This window comes from Meles meles, chromosome 3 (assembly GCF_922984935.1).
Source record: "Meles meles chromosome 3, mMelMel3.1 paternal haplotype, whole genome shotgun sequence".
Lineage (NCBI taxonomy): Eukaryota > Metazoa > Chordata > Mammalia > Carnivora > Mustelidae > Meles > Meles meles.
In genome coordinates, this window is record NC_060068.1 from 59,335,634 (window position 1) to 59,353,590 (window position 17,957).

General features: G+C 34.8%; 1 protein-coding gene and 1 pseudogene across 1 annotated transcript in view; one reads left to right on the plus strand and one right to left on the minus strand.

Moving 5' to 3' along the window:
• The window catches only part of ST8SIA4 (ST8 alpha-N-acetyl-neuraminide alpha-2,8-sialyltransferase 4), a 103,047-nt gene that overhangs the window by 17,787 nt on the left and 67,303 nt on the right, over positions 1-17,957 (plus strand).
• LOC123939393 lies at positions 8,080-8,219 on the minus strand (annotated as a pseudogene).

The window sequence follows — 17,957 nt, forward strand, 5'->3', positions numbered from 1 at the left end:
TGAGGTGTAGAAAACTGACAGAAATGTATAAGTCTAATATGAATATTAAGGATTATTGAAAGTTCAAGTACTTATTTATGATATGTTTTTCTGTGTAGTATCCAAATTTACATTTACCCTAGGATATAAAATTAAAATTATTGTATCACTGAAAGGAAAGGAAATTATTGTATCTTATTATAGCACTAAGATTCACAATAGCTTTTTTTTTGCCAAATGATAATTCTATTAGATTTAATACATAGGAAAATGTATTAATAGTTTTTCTTTATGTCCATTAATTTAATATAAATTCATTCACTAATATAGTTAATCGTTATTTATTAGTTAATTAATAGTTAATTTTTATATTGGTGAATGGATTAATTCATTTAATCCACTTAATTGATAAAATTTGTAATCCATTTTACATACAATAAATTATATTTGAACATTTCTGTGTAAGGATGTAATAGATATAAGTAATTTTACCCTTTTAATGACAATTATTTATCGGATTCTAAGAATATGACAAGTTTATAAAGTTTTTAAAAAGTACATAAACAAGTTTACATTTGATATCTTGCACCAGATTGCCTGCATTATTCTTTATATGTGGTATTTGTGTATGATAGTATATTTTGGTTTTTGAGTTTTCTCAATAACTAAACATACCTGTTTTTCACTGATGGTCAGCAGATGGTTGATGAGTCATGTGTTTGGTTAACTTTAGATGAACTGAAAGAAACACAGCAATAGAAATGGGATTGTGATGACAACATAGATACTAGCTTTCCATTTCCAGTTCATGCATCAAGACATATTTTTGACTTTTTTCGTTCTTCGGGAAAATTTGCTGAATGAATGAAGTATGTATGTTGAAATGTGAAATGGTTCAATGTGAAGATAGACAGGAAGGTATACCGATTTGCTCTGTTGATGGCCTGGAGTCTTGAGGTTATGCTGGAAGTCAGCCTGTGAAAGTATAGATCTTGAATGAACTATTTTGAAATATAGTCTTTAAAATAAATATAATTAATTATATAAGTATTAATCATAAATAGGCAATTTTTTTCCATAAAACAATAATAGCCATGAAAAATTATTATAATAGAACACTACCAGGTGAATAACAATGAATATAACTATGAACATTTTACTTTATTGTTTTACCTTTTCTCAGTTGGAAGCAGGATCAGAGATTGATTGTAGATCCAGCTGAGCCTTTAAAAACCTGAACTCTTAAATTGATTGGACTGAGTTGTGATTGAGGGAGAGGAGCTCTGTCAACATGTAGATGTACAAATAAAATTGTCTCCAAAAAGGAGGGAAATATTTAATTAGGGAATGACACTGGAAATGGAGGTAATGAGCTCCAAACATTGAAGTCTGTGTGAAGATAGTTGTGAAGAAAAACTAAGGAAGGCTAAGATGCGTGGGTGGCTCAGTGGGTTAAGTGGCTGCTTTCAACTCAGGTCATGATCCCAGAGTCCTGGGATGGAGTCCCACAGGCTCTCTGCTCAGCAGGGAGTCTGCTTCTCCCTCTGCCTGCTGTTTGCCCTGCTTGTGCTCTCTCTCTCTCTCTGACAAATTAAAAAAATATATATATATATATATTTTAAAAAAAGAAAGAAAGAAAAACCAAGACTTCTAGAGTTTCTGAAGAGACTAAAAATCAGAGGTCAGGAAAAATGAAGTAAAGGTTTTATAGAAATGGAAATTAATTCCAATGTAAAGAAAAGAATTTTTGAGTTTAATACAGGATCTGCATGTGACTGACTCCTGTTCTTATATCCCTCTAAGTTTTAACCCTGGGCTCTATATAGTTTATAGTTTATAGTTTATAAACTATAGTTTATAGTATATAGTTTAAACCTTGGTATCTATATAACTTACCGGGTTCAGCCCCATTTCTGATTCTGAAGTTAAGACTGTAGTCTTTTTTTTTTTTTTTTAAAGATTTTATTTATTTATTTGTCAGAGAGAGAGAGAGACAGAGAGAGAAAGATCACAAGTAGGCAGAGAGGTAGGCAGAGGCAGAGGGAGAAGCAGGCTCCCTGCTGAGCAAGGAGCCCGATATGGGACTCGATCCCAGGACGCTGGGATCATGACCTGAGCCGAAGGCAACCGCTTAACCAACTGAGCCACCCAGGCGTCCCAAGACTGTAGTCTTAACACTTCTGTCAGTTCACATAATTACCACTTCTTTCTAGTAATAAGAACAATTAAGATCTAGTATTTTAGCAACTTTGAAATATGTATTACAGTATTATTCACTATAATCACTATATTATGCATTATATCTCCAGAATTTTGTTATCTATCTGTTACAAGTCACTTGCTGGTATTTGACCAAATGGTATTTGAACAAATTGGTATTGAGCAAATGGTGGAGTGTTTTTAGGAATAGAACTTCAAGAAGTTATTTATACTTTTCTAAGCTATAATTATTTTTAAAACTTATTTAATAAGAACAAAATAATGACCAATCCCTTCAAAAATGAGGAAAATCATCTTAATGAAGACATGAAAATTATCACCATAATTATTTTTATTTTCCTTTCCTCCTGGTTTTTACTAGCTTCCAAAAATAGAAGTTGGAATATTTTAGATTAAAGTATGTATTAGGGAAGTGTTCCTGATTTTAGGTTAGGACAAGGTTTCTGATTTTATGAGGAAAACTTAGCAAGAGTCCAGGATTACGTTTCTGATTTTACAAGGAAAACTTTAGCAAGAGTCCACTCATGATTAGAAACAAAATCTCTGCAGGAAAACAATCTTAGTTGTATCACAGCTGTTTAGGGAGTTCATTCATTTGAGTCTCATGGACCCAATAGTCCTCAATGACATATCATCATACCAAATTTCAGTCCTTTCTAAAGCTCTTGTCTTTCTCATGGAGTTTTGTCTCATCATCTATGTGCTAAATACCTATTCCTACCCCACGTATGTTTGGCCATTCATTATTATACACATCTCTCTTGCCCTAGAACACTGTGAAGGATTTTTCCTGTAAAACTCCATCAGAGCCTCAATCCTTGCAATAGTCTCCCATCCATATCAACCTGGTTGAAGTTGTTACAAATTTTAGTAACAATCTTTAGAATCTTTCAAATTTCTCACCTTCTTAGAAATGTGCTGTGTCTGTATCTGCATATCTATAGATACTTTTGGTTATTTGATTGCATGTATAGCTTGTGTTCCCAGGTTGTTTGTTTTCCACTTCTCCTGTTAGTAAGTTTGTTAAGAGAGGTATATCATGACTGGACTGCTTGCAGAAGGCACTAATTAGTCTAGTGACCCCTCAAGGATCAGGTTCACCTAGGCATTACATTCAACCTGACCTCTATTTTAATAAACCCAAGCATTACCTGTAGAGAAGATCTTCATTTCACATTAATTAAACTTTAAGCCTCATGTTTAGTTTTTTCAAAAGGACTTTATAGGAATAAAATGCTGGTCTTTTTTGTATAATGACATACAGTGCATTATTATATGCCAACAGTTATCTATTCTTCCAAGCAGTTGTAGTATTGGGGGAAGAGGGCATGGCATATATACGTGAATATGATTTTGGAGAATGCTATTTTTAATACCCCACATAAGTATTTTAAAATTATTCTGTGCAAAGTGCCTGTTTGTGTGTTTGCACATATAATGGTAGCTATTCATAAATACACACACACACACACACACATCATGCATTTTCTCTCCTGAAAAATAGACTCCTTTAGTGGCAGTTTGTATCATGAATTAATCAATTAAATTAAATGTTGGCTTCAGTGGGACATTACACAAAATAAAAGCTCTGGTCAATATGATCTTTAAAGTAAGAGAAAGATAGAAAAATAAGTTAAAGCCTAGTTTAGATTCTCTAATGACTGACTAAATACTGAATTAATTTGTAAAATCTATGTGTGTGTATGCATTTATATGTGTGTGTGTTTGCATTATATATATGTGTGTGTATGCATTATGTATATATAATATATATTTTATAGATATATATTTTTTTCCTTAAATAACAGGGAAATGTTCTTAAGCAACAGAGTCCACATTAAGCAATATACAGTGTTTGTGTTTCTCTGACTTCACTCAGCAGAGTATCCTCAAGCTCAATCCATGTCATCACAAATGGCAGGAAGGGAAATATTGTTTCAATATTATTCATTAGACCTACTTCTCTGGATATAGGCATTTTGAATTCTCTGAATCTGCCACTTGAAACCAGAGGAGACGATGACTTTCTTTTATGTGCCTCTGCATCCATGGAGTTGGCACAGGCCGGGATCTATACAGAAAGAATGTTCTGTGGGATGTATAATTTTATCTCCAATATTCTCTTTTCCTGTCTGGGATAAGCTCTTCTTCTCTTTAAATAAAATCTCTATCTAGGGCATTTTTAAGAAAAGAGAAGTACAATTTTAGGCCTAATGATAGCTTTATTTTATTAATTAGTAAAAAGAAGGCATTCAGGATACTCAGTTGGCTACTGTTACACTTCTAACATTTTAATGTTGTGTATAGACCAAGAAGGAAAAAATATGTGATTTTAAAATTGTGAAACATTCCTTTATACCGGTATTTATAGAACCAGGAAATTTAGAGGCCTTCACAAATGATTCTCTCAAATTCTTCTCCCATCCAAGTGCCGTACTAACTATAATTCTACCCATTGAAATACATTTGTTTGGTATTATTCTTATTGTCATTACATTAAATTATTTTCTCAAAAGTACTAGTAACTTACTACATTAGTTTATTCATGCAACAAAACTTTATGAGTGCCAGGCACACCTGGGTAGCTCAGTCATTAGGCATCTGCCTTTGGCTCAGGAACTGACCACGGAGTGCTGTGATCGAGCCCTGCCATCGGGCTCCCTGCTCGGTGGGAAGCCTGCTTCTCCCTCTCCCACTTCCCCTGCTTGTGTTCCCTCTCTTGCTGTGTCTCCCTCTGTCAGATAAATAAATAAAATCTTAAAAGAAAAAAAAAACACACACAACTTTATGAGTGCCAACCATAGGCCAGTCATGAGTGGAATACAATTACAGAATGATTATCTGATTATCTTCACATTACATTCCTTCTTGCGGGAGGCCTGTCTCTGTGGGGTCGGGAATAATCACTGAAATGAGAAGTTTCTAAAGACACATGGTAAAATCTAAAATATTTATCTTTGGCCAGCATTGGTACTTTAAATTATGCAGAATGATAGAAAATATTTGAAAGAGAATATGAGGTATGCTTCCTGTACTGAATGAGACTGTTCAAACTCAGAATTTTACATGAAGTCTTTGAAATATTCCAGAAGAACTCTAGATAGGTAACAAATCTTTGGATGTCACACATAATACATTCTAAGAAGACACCATAGGGCATTACAAGACATTAGAATAGTGCCATGAACTGTCTGACAGCCTGTCATACCAAACAGCTACATTACATACTTTACAGAATTAGCTAAGCCATCAATAGACTCAGTCACATTACGAGATACGGAACAAGATTCCAGTCACTCTAAAGAGCCTGTGACTTCTTCTATAGTTGCACTGTAGGATATCCGGGCCCACTTTTACACTTTACACACAATCTGTGGGATAGTCTGAATAGCACTTTCTCTGAGCCAGATTTCATTCCAGTAGCTCTTTATAATATCCCACGAAGAAGAAGATCACTAGACTCTTCATCACTACATTAAAAATTGGTAAGCATTAGAGAAATTATCCTACTGATATGAATGTCTATATTTTGTATTTAGGAGGCTTGACATATGCTAACTGTTGGAGAGAGAGAATCAGTGCTGCATAGGAAAAGCCTTATCCAGTATAGAGTTCAAGTGCAAGCAGAGTTCACTGTAATGATATTCATTGAAGTTGTACTTCTTTCTGTGCTGTATTTTACTAATTTAGAAACTGAGATTATTGTATAAGCTGTTCTCTTCATCTAAACTGTTACAATTCCCCTACTCACAGAGCCCACAAGTGATAGAATTGCTCTACAAAGTATCTGTCCTGTTTATTCCACATGGACATACCTAAAAGTATGCTGTAGAATTTCAAGAATTTAGAGTCTAGAATACAATATATATCATTTCCATATCATCATAGACAAAGGAAAATAGGTTTAGAAAGCTACTTTTAAACAAAAACAATTTGTTTAAAAGTATCCTTTAAATCTTTTTTTTTAAACTTTGTTTAGTAGTAAAATTATTATAACAGTGTATATCTTTTTTTTTCCATTTTATTTATTTTTTCAGCGTAACAGTATTCATTCTTTTTGCACAACACCCAGTGCTCCATGCAAAACGTGCCCTCCCCATTACCCACCACCTGTTCCCCCAACCTCCCACCCCTGACCCTTCAAAACCCTCAGGTTGTTTTTCAGAGTCCATAGTCTCTTATGGTTCGCCTCCCCTTCCAAATTTTTTTTTTTAATAAACATATAATGTACAGGCCCGTACCCCTGGGGATAAAAATACATTATATGTTTATTAAAAAAAAAAAGTGTATATCTTAACACTAAGTAGTGAAAATTGTTTTGGATTTTGGAAAACAGTATTTAAAGTGCTTTTAAATTCTCCTGAAGTTATTTTTCAATTTTTTTCAGATAATTTACTCCCATGTGAATTTAGGTTATAGTACGTTCTAATATTTGTGCTGTCCATTCTCAAGAATTTTATAAGTTTAGCAATAGTGATTTTTCTAATGACAAAAATATTCAGGTATTTCTTAATATTGATAATGAGCGATGATGAGGAACAAACCCTCATTCCATCTTCCGTAATCTTCTCAACCCCGCTTTGGTGTGGGAAAATGATTGCGCGTTCGTTCCTTTTTCTGGGTTATCTGGTGATTGTAGGAAATGTGAGGCAACCCATCCTTACTTGTTTTTCGTAGAAGAGAGGCTATGTCCACTCTGATAAAAGTAAACATGGTCCCGCTCTGTACTACCTTTGACATTATGTGGAATCCTCTGAGGAAGGAATTCATTAACAGTTGCAACTGGTAACTGTTATTTTTTAACCATCATCTGGGTCTCCTCACTGTGCTTAAACAGATATATTAGGAATCACAAGTATGACTTAAGTGATTAAGAAATGGTTAACTAAGAACTACAAAACACGTTTTCTGTTTGGGATAGTTGGAATTCCAAATTTAATTTTGTTCATTTATTTTTTTCTTTGTACCTCCTTTTTCTCTGTGCTATCCTGTCCCCATCTTCCCTCCAGCCGACATCACCATCTTCAGTTTGCTTGGTTTCTCCTTTGTTGTTCATCATCCTTAGTTCCTGCCCTGGTTGACCAGCTCCCTCCAAATTTACTTTTTGGTTCATATATTTTTCTAAAAATACAAAACTAGCAATGAGAGATCAATTAAAATTATCTACCTACCTATGTTTGTTTATATATGTTTATATAAGTAAATCTGGCAACTCAAATTGTCATTCTGAACTGCCAGTGTTGGTATCACCTGGAAGCTTGTTAAAAATACAGAATCTTAGAACTTGTACCAGACCTGCTGAGGTCAGAATGTGCATTTGATCACAGTGCTCAGGTGCTCTCTTCGGCAGCACATATACTAAAATTGGAATGATCACTAAAATTGGAATGATCAGGTGATTTTTACGTGCATTAAGTTTGCAGATGTATTGGACATCTCTGTATATGTGGACTCTAAGCTCTAGGCAAGCTGGAAGTCCCAGTATGTTTATTTAACCTGTATCTTCAGGATCTAGCACCAAAATTGATATGTTGAGGTATATACTATTTATTTACGGAATGAACAAATTAATGTAGGACTTAAGAAAAATGTGGTTCATGTGCATGTATTATTATACACTGAATTTCAGAAGTAATATGTAAGAGGAGTCATATATAAGTAAAGGTCATTTAAACGCTTACAACTAAAAAAAATACAGAAATATGAAGAGCAGTATAGTGAAATGCCCTAGAAACTGGGGGTCAAAGAGCTGGGTTCCTGGTAGTTAATAGAAGCATAGAAGCATAATATTGGATAAATACCTAAACATCATTTTCCCACTGTCCAGTGATGATAATAATAAAGGCCTGTTATTTCAAAATGTTTTTCTAAGTGTTAGTTGGAAAATATAGTAAAGAAATGCATAAACTATAAAGCTTAATATGATACTAATGCACATTTTGTTTAAGCGTCGTAGTTGAAAATTAAATTTGTCACTACATTTCCTACACTTGATCTTAGTCAAAAGGCCGAGAAGCGATTGTCACTACATTTCCTCATAGCCATGGCCATTGACTAGAAAAGTAAATTCTCACTGTCTGATATGAACAAGAAGTATACTTTCTTCAAATTTATCAAATATGTGTAGAGTTGACACTGAATAACATAAGGAAAATATGGAATGCAAAGAGACAGGAACTCCTCTCAAATAGGAGTGTCTGTAAAATCTGAATATGTATTATTAGGAACAGCTGTAGTAAAGACATATATTTCTTCAGGAAATTAAAGCAATAAGATAAAAATGTTTTATTTTGGGGAGCCTGGGTGGCTCAGTGGATTAAGCCGCTGCCTTCGACTCGGGTCATGATCTCAGGGTCCTGGGATCGAGCCCCGCATCTGGCTCTCTGCTCCACGGGGAGCCTGCTTCCTCTTCTCTCTCTGCCTGCCTCTCTGCCTACTTGTGATCTCTCTCTCTGTCAAATAAATAAATAAAATCCTTTAAAAAAAGGTTTTATTTTATGATCATCTAGCTTCCTAAGAGAAGGGATAATATGTTTCAAAAAAGAAAAAGATGGAGGAATTGACTTCCCTTGACTGATACAATGCATTTTATGACTCAATCAATTCTTGATTCTCCACCAGTGGGTAATTTAGGGCAAACTTTAAATCATCCTCTTGAACTATGAATGCTAATTTGTATAGCAAAATAGAATCTTTCTAGGAAAGAAAAAAATGTTTCTGCTTTTCAGTGTGTTCATAAAAATGACCTTCATTCTTTCCTCTTCACTCTCCCAGAGAATATGTTTGTCCTTAACTCAAACGTTAATGATAAACAGTGAAGGTTCTAGTAGTGAGCCAGATCCAAGGCATTAGAAAGATTTTTTAAAGTTTGTTTGGATTAAAATACCCACTTACTATTTTAGGTTCCATTGCATATGCAATATTCACTCCATTTAATTTCTGCCATGTTTTTACTTAATATTTTTTTTAACTTTTTAAATTAACTTATTTATTTTTTCAGCAAAACAGTATTCATTGTTTTTGCACCACACCCAGTGCTCCATGCAATAAGTGCCCTCCCTACTACCCACCACCTGGTTCCCCCAACCTCCCACCCCCGCCCCTTCAAAATCCTCAGGTTGTCTTTCAGAGTCCATAGTCTCTTATGGTTCGCCTCTCCTTCCAATTTCCCTCAACCTCCTTCTCCTCTCCATCTCCCAATGTCCTCCATGTCATTTGTTATGCTCCACAAGTAAGTGAAACCATATGATACTTGACTCTCTCTGCTTGACTTATTTCACAAGTTTATAGCTTATATAAAACTAATTACCTTTGTGATTTCCATTGATATTAATCATAAAATTTATTTTCTAAGGAAAAATCAGAATTCCCATTTTATTATAATTATTTATAATTTCTTATGATTTTTAAAATTTAACTTAAAGCCAAATATGGACTTCATTATGAATTGTGATCTGAAGTAAAGCTCTAAGTTTTCCCCCCCAACCATATAATTCCTTGGATGAGAAGATTTTTTTTTAAGATTTTATTTATTTATCTGACAGAGAGAAATCACAAGTAGACAGAGAGGCAGGCAGAGGGGGAGGGGAAGCAGGCTCCCCTTTGAGCAGAGAGCTGGATGTGGGCTCAAAATGTGATGAAATCCATCTCATAGGACAGAGTAAGATGATAAACTAAGCTTAGATGCTATAACTCATATTAATGTAAAATGTTGTGGAAATTATCATTTCCTGACATCGGTTGAGCATTACCAAATGGTCAGTTGATCAGTCCTTCTGCAGATTTTTTTTCTAAATAAGGGTTCAGTTTTGGGTTTAAAGTATTTGCTATTTTTCAACAAAGTCATCTATAAATAGACATACGGCCAAAATATCTACCCCAAAATTAAATACAAAGTTTTTAGTACCTATTATTTCAGTGATAAATAGCATAACTTTGATCTTTCTTATAATTTATTCACTAACTCCTTCAGTCTTTTATCCATCTACTTATGAGGAACTGGAGCTGCAAAAATGAAAAGCAAGTTTGAAATGATCATCGTCTAGTGAAGGAGATAAAGTATGACTAATAACTTTGCTTTGTTAGAGTTATACAGAGAAGTAAGCACTAGTAATGAGGTGGAGAGGAGACATAAGCTGGATTCAAGGATGATTTCCTGAGAGAAGCAGCACTTGAGTTGACTGAGAAAGTAAATAGAGAATGGAGGGAAAAGACAGTGAGACCAAGTCCAAACTGTATCCATTACGCACAAAGGGGCCAGAGCATGGAAGAAGTGGCTTTTCCAGCCTGCAGGGGGTTTCAGCATTCTGGAATAGAAGGTCGTGTGGGCCAATGGAACCAGGTGAGGCTGGAGTACGAGGCTGGGAGACAGGTAACACAGGGTGCATGGTGCCTTGCTAAGGAAATTGGGCTCATTTTTCCCGCAGTCTATAAAGCTACTCTGTGGAGGAATGACATGACCAAACTTAAATTTCAGGAAGATTTCTAGGTGATAGATAAATTAAGAAGGGAATAAAAATGGTGCTACTGGAAGCACTCTAAAGGTGGAGATAATGAGGGGCAAAGTAAGATAGTGACAGTGTAGGGATAGAGTAGAAGGCAAATTGAGAAAATAAAGGAATAATATGAATTGCATAAAAGATGAAAAAGGCAAATGGTAATAAACACGAATGTGCTCCATTTTAAAATGTGATGTTTTTTGGATACCAGAAAATGAATCTTAAAGAAACCTAATTGGTTCTCATTGGTCCTTTGAGTTAGTTAAGCTTAGGTTAACAAACTCTATTTTTTCAAAGAACAGAGAGCTTGAATGGCTTTCCTGAGTATACATAGTAAGCTAGGAAAGGAAGCAACAGTAGAGCTTTTTCCTCTCCTTCTCAAAGTTTAATTTTTTTTTAAGATTTTATTTTTTTTAAGATTTTATAAATTTTTTTTAAGATCTTAATAAATTAAGAATTTATTTTTAAGATTTATTTGACAGACAGAGATCTCAAGTAGGCAGAGAGGCAGGCAGAGAGAGAGGAGGAACCAGGCTCCCTGCTGAGTGGAGAGCCTGATTCGGTGCTCCATCCCAGGACCCTGAGATCATGACCTGAGCCGAAGGCAGAGGCTTTAACCCACTGAGCCACCCAGGCGCCCCTAATATTTTATTTTTAAATAAAGATTGGAAACATTTTTCAATTAGAAATAATAGTTTGGACCATGTTGTGTTTCTGAGTAAGCGCGTGGGCATGTGTCTATTTCTCTGTTTAGAGTAGTGGAGCAAATATCCCTTGGGTCCTGAGATTTAGGACTTCATCAAAGCTTCAAGACAATAAAAAATGCCCCAAATGGTAAAAAAAAAAAAAAAAAAAAAAGAAATAATAGTTTGTGCTGTATTGATCAAGAGGTTTTTAATTGTATATTTACTCTGAAATAAGAAGACCAGTGAGAAATTTTCTTTATTAGGGTACATTTCAAATTTTGATGACTTAGCATGTAAAACAGAATAGGAATGCCATTATAGGGTCGCTGGGGTGGCTCAGTTGATTAAGTGGCTGCCTTCAGCTCAGGTCATGATCCCAGGGTCCTGGGACTGAGCCCCGCATCGGGCTCCCTGCTGGGCGGAGAGTCTGCTTCTCCCTCTCCCTCTACCTACCTCTCTGCCTATCTGTGCTCTCTATCTCTCTGTCAAATAAATAAATAAATAATCTTAAAAAAAAAAAAAAGAGTAGGAATGCCATTATAATGTCTGATATTCCACAATGGCACTAGCCATTCTTCAAAGTAGGTTTAAAAAACAGATCAAACAACATATAAAACCACACACACACACACATAATAGTAACTATGAGGTGATGCATATGTTAATAATCCTTGTTCTGGCAGGTATTTCACAATATATATACATACACCAAATCATCATGTTGTATACATTCAACCTACACAATATTATGTGTCAACTGTATCTTAATAAAAGTGGAAAAAACAAACAAAAAAAACCAACAAGAAATAAAAAATAAATACTGACTTTATAGTGTTGAACAGTTTCTCCAGTTGTGACTTACGGACCATCTTGTGGGAAATTCTTTTCTTTTAATATTTACTTGTTGGGGGACCCAAGTGGCTCAGTCAGTTAAGCGTTCAACTCTTTTTTTTTTTATTTTAAGATTTTATTTATTTATTTGACAGACAGAGATCACAAGTAGGCAGAGAGGCAGGCAGAGAGAGAGAAGGAAGCAAGCTCCTCCCCGAGCAGAGAGCCTGATGTGGGGCTGGATCCCAGAACCCTGGGATCATGACCTGAGCCGAAGGCAGAGGCTTTAACCCACTGAGCCACCCAGGTGCCCCTAAGCATTCAACTCTTGACTTTGGCTCAAGTCATGATCTTGGGTCCTGGAATTGAGCCCTGCGTCGCTCAGCACAGTCTGCTTGAGATCTCTCTCTCTCTCTCTCCTGCTGCCCCTCCCCCCACTCTCTCCCTCTCTCTCAAATAAATAAAATCTTAAAAAAAGGGTCTATTCACTGTGTGCCAAAAGTATGCCAGAATATTCTAAGCTCAGATAAGTGAGGGGGAGACTGAGACCTTTTGTTTCAAGGAAATTAACCCTTTAATCAAGTGAGATAAATCTTTAAATCAGGTGGATCTGATTTCAAGTTCCAGCTTTTCCATTTAATATATATATTCAACCTTAACTAATTTATTTACTTCTCCAAGCCATGGTTTCTTCACATTTAATATGAAGAGAATAGTCCTCATCTTCTATTTTTTGTGGGTATAGAAATAAAATGAGATGTGTGAAACTGACTAATATAAACCCAAGTACAAACTATTTATTCAATAAGTGTAAATTTTTCTTCCTTCCGATGGTTTAAGATTAATGTATTTGTAGTATATTCGTGGCATGAAATTATATCTGTGACCTAGGTCACAGAAGATGTAAATATTTGCAGTTAAATGGTCATTGTTGCTAAGCAGTTACATTTTCTCCCATGAAGTATAATTAAAATAATACTCATTTGAGAGTTCAGAAACCTGGATCCTCCTGCAGACACTGGCTCTAAATATAGCTGTGTGACTTTGAATAAGTAATATAAATCACTTTGGGTTTCAGGTTCCCAATATGCCAAATGAGGCAGTTGAACTATATGGTCTCATAAATTTCTTTCTGGCTCTGAAACTCTATGACTCTATTTTCTTATGATTCAGTAGACACCTTTGGAATAGGTCCTGTCAACTTGCAGTGTTGTTTCATTTTTTTTTTCTTTCTGGTTGCCATATTTTGTGAATAAATTTCCTTCTCACCAGTCAATTTGTAGAAATAACATTTTCTACTTAATACTGCACCCTGTAATCTGGCTTTCGTTTCCTTTGGTCCAGGAGTGTTGCCTTTCCTCCTGATGAATTCAAGCAAATGTTAAGCCTCAAAATCAGGAGAAGAGTATCACTTCTTAGCAAAGGAAAAACAAAACCCAGTTTTAATGATTCATATGGATTTTTGTAAATGTGATGATGTCAGGCCTTGGGAAGTCATGGTACCTAGAGAATAAATAAAGAAGAACCAGTAAATATGAGTATTATCAAAAGGGAGAGAAGCTGTTTTACATCAACTTCATTTAGTATAGTTTTGGGGAAAGGACCCAGACATTTTTCTGAGAGATAAGACCTTCCACTTCCCATATCTACTTTACTGGCATCCACCAGAATTCTTGGAACCACAAAATCTTTTCGGTGTATTGACTTATGCCATTACTGGAAATATTATTTTTTTTAGAATATTAACAGTCAGTATAGTACCAAACGTTAACAGTGATTACTTTTTAGAGGGAGAGTTAAAAGTGTTTTATGTTTGTATTAGCTTAATTTCTGTTTTTGGTAGTGATTGTATGTGTGTATCCATTTCCCCATGCAAATACTGTTTTTAAATTGGGAACAAAACCAATTTTACTTTCAAAAAAATTTTAAAAATTAAAAAAAATGTTAAATGAATGTTTAACATTCAACATGAGTTGAACTCATGTTCCAGCTGTAAGACTACCTGAGTGATTTTGAGCTTGAAGTATATGTGTGTGTGTGTGTGTGTGTGTGTGTGTACGCGTTTGTGTGTGTGTATATATTTTTTAAGCAATACATAAAACCTCAACTTACAGAGTTTTGTACTCTGTAGTTTTGAGTGTTTTCTCATTAATGACAAGCATAGTGTGTGTGTGTACATGTGTGCGTAAGAGAGAGAATATGTGTTTTGGATAATCAGAATCATTTGAAACTTTGGTATTGTGCTATAAATTTTGGATTCATGTTGTTTTGTTTTATTTACCTCCGTTTTATTTTGTACCTTCCTATTATTTATTTACTTATTTATCTATTTAAGTACATTTGACACATAACATTACATTAATTTCAAGTGTTCAGCATAGTGATTCAACAAGTTTATACATTACGCTATGCCGCAAGTGTGACTGTCTTTTGAATTTGCAGTATGTTAGATTCAAGGTGGGCTTCAATCCCAGCTTGAAGATGTGTAAACTGAAGGTGTTTTCCTCCTCATTTGTAAAACATGATTACAGGTAGCATAATTATATTAATGTTCCGCAAAATTTGAATAACTTAGATATAAATGATATATGACAAAAGGCAATACCTGATAGTTCTTATATTTAATGAATTAAATAGATGATCAGATTGAACAACATGTCAAAAACATGGTGATCTAATAAAAACCCAAGAATGGTTTTTTTTTACTGTGACTCATAACTTGTTCAGGAACGAAGTTCAAACTTAGAGTCCTGTAATTATTTTTTGCGTTCTGGTGTCATCTTTGGCATAAATGGATACCTCTTAAATATGATCACTTAAAAAAATAAAAATAGTTATTTGAAGTTTAAAAATAGAAACAGTAGTTCCATTAATTTGTCACATTATTTCAACAAATATTATTTTATTCAACAAACAGTTATCAAGCAGCCAGTAGGCTCCAAATCCTGAGGGACTGCCGTAGATATTAGGGGAAATAAAGATACATTACATGGTCCGTTCTGTCTGGAGTTTGCAGTCTGGTGGAGGAGCTAGAGGCGTAAGAAAGTAGTACAGTGACCGTAACCATAGAGCTAAGAACAAAGCGTTGCTGCCAGTGAGACAGAAGGAATTAATGATAAAAATGAATGGAACTAAGTTTTAAGACAGTTCTATTTGGAACAGGAACAATAATTCCCTTTCCAAGAATGTTGTATATTTGTGGATATTCTTGTCATTATTCTTTTTGCACATCATCTTATCAAAGTATTGTGTCAATGTGCTTTTTGTGCCTTTTAGTTTCAATGATCAGGATCATTAATAATAATCCTTAGTTTTTTAGCATGTATATATGCATACCTTGGCCTTCACTTCAATTTTTCAAATTCCCCAGGTGTGACCTTCTATATGTAACTTGGAAGAGAACTAGTAATATTGAAATGCTTAATTTGGAACCTTTTCTATTTATGATATTTCTGATCTATTTTTTAGTTACCTGAGGAAGATAATTCTAAGTCTTGGGCAATTTTAATGCATAATAAACTTTTAAGCTTGCTTCAGTATTTTACGTTAAAAAGCAGAACATTATTTGGTTAAGGGAGAACTGGGAGTTTCATTTTTACAAACCACAAACTGAAAGTTGTTATGTATTAATAAAGGAGGAGGAATCCTAACAATTGGAAGAACGATAAACACTGTAGTTTCTTGTTTCCACTAATCCCCATGTGCTAACTCTTCTGACTAAATTCTGACTAGAGTTGTTTTTAAAAATCAGAATGAAAAAATACTATGTCTTTAGAATTTCTCCAGTCTTCCTAACTTGTTTTGAATGATAATGGCTTGGCTTACAGGAAACATCAGTTACCTAAAATAGGTACATCAGTGGAACAGATCACCTTTCTTATTTTCGGTTAAATAATTCCAACTTAAAATGATGATTTTTCTTTCAATATTGGTCTGTTTTAACTAGCATGATTTCTAACAGTTAATATTTTAACAGTTACAGTTGAAACCCAGTTTTCAGCTTAACACATACTTATTAGTACTGCACCTTTTGTTTTCCTTATATCAACTCTAAAACATATACTCTATCATATTTCTACTGAGACATCTTTAACATGTGTAACACAACTAACATGTTAAAAATAAAAATTGAAGTAATTGTACAGGTATCAGGAGATTTGGTACAGAGTTCACAAACTGACAGCCTGAGGGCCCAGTCTAGATTCTTTGGTGTGTATCATCACAAGCCCAGAAGAGCCTGTCCCCATTAAATGGTGAAATAGTCAAGCAAAATTGCCCATTTTCCAGAGTTGGGTTAACCTCTGACTCAGCACTGTGTGTGTTCAGGTTCTAGTTTAGAGCATCAGCAGTGTTCTTAAAAGACTGAGAGATCAAATACCCATACACAGGTAACCAGTTCACATACACAGAATACACAGAGTAACTCTCATTATTATCATGGTGGCTCTACTAATTTCATTAAAGGTGTCAACCCAATACAAGCAACTAAATATGATGATAGCTTTTCATGTCTGGTAGAAAAAAGGTATGAGTAAATATTTTAGAACAATGCAGTGGAAGCAATTAGTTCTGCCAAAGAAATAATGTAAAACATTGCAGTGGATATTAACTTTTGAGTTTTAAGAACAAGTATGACTTTTGGGTTAGAGACTGAAGTCTTGGAGAGGGAGGTCATTTCAGGCAGAGACATCATCATAAATAAAGGGACATAGACAGAAAAGACATAGACTACACGGAGTGGTCTGAAGCCACTCAGATCTAAGATAGGCAGTGGGCTTTCAGAAAGAAAATTATGAAAAGTAAGGGTAGGTCCAAGTTATGAAAACCCTGGACTGATATCACTAAAGATTTTTTGATTAGGATGGCAGTGTGATCAAATGTGCATTTTATATTGCATGGAGCACTGGGTGTGGTGCATAAACAATGAATTCTGTTACACTGAAAAGAAATAAAAAAAAAAACTAATGATGTACTACGTGTTAGCTAATTGAATTTACATTAAAAATTTTTAAAAAATTTAAAAAATTTTAAATGTGCATTTTAACAAGGTGATAACATCTTTGAAGCAGAATAATAAATTTGGAGTCTGTGTTAAAGAACTGGTTAGAGCAGTGTTTTTCAATTCTATTTAATAAAGATGCATAGTAAGAAATAGAACTTACATCATGTTACACTCCTACTACCGCTTCCATTGCTACACCACACAGACACACACACACACACACACACACACACACTTCACAACAAATTTTCATAAAATTATGTGTTGGAAACACTGTTGTTTTCAATTATAATCCATTCTGTTCTTTCACATTCTTTAAAAATTGCTGAACAGGGACCCTAAATACAATTCATGATCCACCTGTGGGCCTCCCTAATAGTTTGAAGATAATTAACAAATTGTTGCAACAATAGTTGAAAGAGACATAGTGGTACATAATCTAAGTTGAGAAGATATCAGTAGGAATAGAAAAAAGAATATATTCAGGAGAGATCTTCTGAAAGGAACTTTTTGAATCAGATACGGAGGATAAAACAATTATGGAGATGAAGGCCTTTCAGCCAAGTCAGAATGTGACTTTCTACTAAAATAGAGTATGTGGGGCACCTGGATGGCTCAGTCATTGTCTGTCTTTGGCTCAGGTCATGATCCCAGGGTCTTGGGATGGAGCCCCACATCAGGCTCCCTGCTCTGAGGGAAGCCTTCTGCTTCTCACATTCCCCTGCCTGTGTTCCTTCTCTC